The 3,900-nt window shown below is 38.5% G+C and overlaps 1 long non-coding RNA gene across 1 annotated transcript; it reads right to left on the reverse strand.

Moving 5' to 3' along the window:
• Window positions 1-2,217: 2,217 nt before the first annotated feature.
• Window positions 2,218-2,937, reverse strand: LOC115787415 (uncharacterized). The gene is made up of 3 exons (XR_004020504.1): window positions 2,839-2,937; window positions 2,685-2,736; window positions 2,218-2,583 (listed from the first exon to the last, which is right to left on the reverse strand). It is a non-coding gene; the product is annotated as an uncharacterized LOC115787415 (long non-coding RNA).
• Between the last annotated feature and the right edge of the window lie 963 nt (window positions 2,938-3,900).

Here is a 3,900-nt window from a genome sequence, read left to right on the forward strand (position 1 = left end):
TGCAAAGATCATGACTGTTGTAGATTTCAGCTTCTAGTCAGAAAGTTGATTGTGTGAGTGTTTAAAGACATTTACAGCTGAATGTTCTTACAGGAAAGGCTGAAAACAGAACTGACAATTATTAATGTCAGTGCATCTACAGACAAACTGCAGCTTTAACAGCATTACATCACTTCCTCCTTCATGATTCATGGTTTTAACTTCAAGATTTTTTCACTGTGCATTTTTTATCACCACTCTTACCATTATTATTAATATTGTTGTTGTTATTATTACTGACATAGTTTTTATGCAGCAGAATTAACTTATTTTATTTTAGACAAAGTTGTCAGAGTGCTCAGACTGAGGGCAGAGATGTGTGAAAGCAGCTCAGTGTTTTGGTCAGTTTCTGTTGTATAACCAGACTGAGCTTCCAGAGAGATGGCCTCAGATTTGACTCTAGAATAATTTGTTACACAGAGGAGTTAATTCACAACTCAATGACTGCACGGTGCCCAGGTCCTGTGGCTGCAAAGGAAGCTCCTATCATCAGCTCTTCAGCACTGAAACTGTCATGAACTTTTATCATGCTAGCTGAGGCCCATGGGCTTCTTGCAGTTCCTCTGAGCATTGCACGGTCTGACTTTGGGGTGAATCTGCTGGGATGTCCACTCCTAACTTAACTGGCAGCCATCTTGAATGTTTTCCACTTGGAAATAATCTTTCTCATTGTAGAATGGACTTCAGATAGTATGAAAATGGCCTTTTAACACTTTTGAGACTTATAGGCACCAACAGTTGCTTCTTTAAGATCACTGCTGATGTCTTTCCTTCTCCTCAGCATTCACACACCTTAATGCTCCAGCCCTGCAAACTCACAAACTTCTGCTTTTATAGAGGAGCTCACACTTAATCAAGTGCATGTGAATACTCTGCACCAGGCTGCTACTTACTCTCTTAAATCCTATGGAAGCAGTAAGACTGTATTTAGTTTTTAACACACTGCTTCTGCATGTTGCTTATAATGACACAGTGTAATATGTCATGTTTTGTAGTTCATCTGAGGTTGTATTTACCTAATTGTAACATCTGGTAAGGACCAGACTTTCTTTTTACTGTTACTCCACTGAGGAGGAAGGTGCAGCTTGGGGACCCCCTTGTGGCTGCAGGGGCCCTTTGCATATGCAGAGTCCACATATAGAAAGAAGCTGCTCTGTCCACAGACTCCTCTGTTACACTGAACACTGATTCAGCTCATATGATGTCACTTAAATTAAAGGATTATGTTTCTTGCTGTATGTTTTATTACCTTTTTTGTTTTCTTTTTTACAAGGCATCATTAGAACACAAACAGCAAGAGTACATTTCTTTATATTTGGATCAAATGTTGAGTGGCAGCAGTGGTTATTGTTAGAGGTTATTTTGTGGTAAGAGAGAAAAAAGAACAGAAGAGAAAGCTGCAGAGATGGCGTCTATATTTGAATTCCCCACAACACATGCAGAGCACCACACATTTGAATGTGTGTGTGAATGTTAGATAGAAAGCACTTGTATGTAGAGCAAAGTGCTGGTATTAATGTGTGTGTGAATGGGTAAAGGGTGACTCTTGTATAAAGCACTTTGAGTGCTCGAATAGGAAAGTGCTACATGAGAAACAGTCCATTTACCATTTTGTAGCTTTCTACAGTCTGTCACTAAAACTGTATGAAAACATTTTACAGTGTCCAGTAATTATTAAGAGGAAACATTAATCTGTGAGAGAAACAGAATGAAAGTCATTAAGAAACATCCAGATTCAGCCAAGAACACGGCTGTTAGAGACTTTAGCTTCTAATCACAAATTCATCGTATGATTCCTTCAGTGACGTCTTTACAGCTGATGATTGTATCAAAGTGTAAAAAACATTTTTATAGCTGTGTATTTTTAATTCAAGCTTTAGTTTCCAATTGTCTCTTTTGTTAGTTTTAGTCTTTTTAATTATAATATCAAGGGTAAGATTAAAAAGAAGCTTTAAATAAGTATTACAATATTAACTTTTTATTTCACTTCACTGAAACTTTGATTGCACAGCTGCTTTTGATTTAGTTAACAACAAAAAAAATTTATCTTGGAAAAACCAACAACTGAACTTTAATAATATCACCATCACTTCCTTTTCATGGTTATTTTATTTTATTTATTAAGCAGACACCTCTGCTGCATGTAGCGTAGCAAACAGGAGGCTGATAGGTGTTTTATGGAGTAGCAAAAAGAAAAATTCATCAATGATACACAATGTTTTAATTTCTGACTGGTTTACAATCATATTTAGTTTTACAGTCTTTGTATGTATGACAAACACTGTGTTTAAAGGGTTGTTCAGCACAGTGTCCCTCTCACACTTTTATACTGGAGTAGATCTGTGTGTGTGTGTCTGCCTGAGTGACACCAGACGCTCCATCAGAGCTCGGTTTATGTCTAAAGCTCACAGCAGCATAATGGACCTGCTCCTGTTCTCTGGGCAGATCTTTGTGCTTCTCTTTAAAGTAGACTCTGCTGTAGTGGACTTCATCCTCCTGCTTTGGTTGTGCTGAGATATCTTCACACACAGGACCAGGACTGAGCTGATGAGGACAAAGAGCATTACGTTACTATGTTTCCATGTACGTGACTCCTTAGACTGTATGTAAGCAAAAATCATGGCCACAGTAACCCCAGTCTTTACCTGCTCAGTTTGGTCACATGCTGAAGAAGTCTGACTGAGAATCTTCTTTTTTCTGCTTATTGAAATAAAACAAACAAAAAGGGGGGAAGTTATTTCAGATCAGAGATCAGATGCCACTGAATATCAATGATTTGAACTGAACAGTAATGCTCACCTGATCCAGCAGAAGACAGTGAGCAGCATTAAAACCAGGAGAGCTGCAGAACCTCCTGCAGCTGCTGGTGTCCTTGTTCCTGTGATACTTTGGACAGTGAGAGTCTTTGGAGCAGAGCTGATATCTTTGTTGGTTTCCACAGCACAGGAGTAGCTTCCTGCATTCTCCCTGCTGACTGGGTCTAGGATCAGATGCTTGGTTTGGTTCTCTCTCGGGGTCAGAGGTCGACTGTTGAAGTACCAAATGTAGTTTGTGTTGTGAGTGAGAGGACAGCTGGTCCTGCAGGTCAGTTTGACTCTCTGACCCTCTGTCACCACTGCAGAAGGACTCATCTCCACTCTCAGCTCTGAAAGAGAAACACTGGTCAAAAAAATCTAATAACAAATCTCCTCTGTGGCTTACACATTAATTCTTTAATCCTCTTGTTCATTGGTGAAAAATAATTATTTATTAAAGCTGAGTATTTAAGTACAATTCAATGTATGTTCATAAAACGTGAACGTGATGTGCGATGAATTTTGGTCTGATTTTAAACAAGTTAATATAAAGTTGACAATGCTACAAATGATAAATATGATTTATTGGTCTGCAGTTTGAAATACCCAACAGTCTGCACATACAGGAGTTAATATTAGCGAAGCCCTGAACACGCGCAGCTACAAAATGCTACTTACATTAATCTGTCTGGTATACGAGGAAAATCCTAACAGGTTTAAGATATAATTAATTTTTCCTGTAAATATGTAAATATTTTCAGTTGTGTTACAGTGTAGTATTATCATTATTTCCACCTAATTAAAGGATCTGAATAATTCTTCAGACATTAATGAGTAAAGTCTGCTGAGTGAGGAGTTCAGATTTACCTGTGACGATCAAAATGACTCCAGGCAGGTCAGACTGTGTCCATCCTTCATGATCTTTCCTGAATCTGAATGTGTATCCTCCTGAGTCATTCTTCTTCAGGTGTTTGATGGTCAGGATGTGTTGGTTCTTCATGTTGCTGTGATACTCCACACGACCTGCAGCCTCAATCAGCTCTTCAACTTCTTCATCACCTTTTCT

This window comes from Archocentrus centrarchus, chromosome 1, assembly GCF_007364275.1.
Source record: "Archocentrus centrarchus isolate MPI-CPG fArcCen1 chromosome 1, fArcCen1, whole genome shotgun sequence".
Classification (NCBI taxonomy): domain Eukaryota; kingdom Metazoa; phylum Chordata; class Actinopteri; order Cichliformes; family Cichlidae; genus Archocentrus; species Archocentrus centrarchus.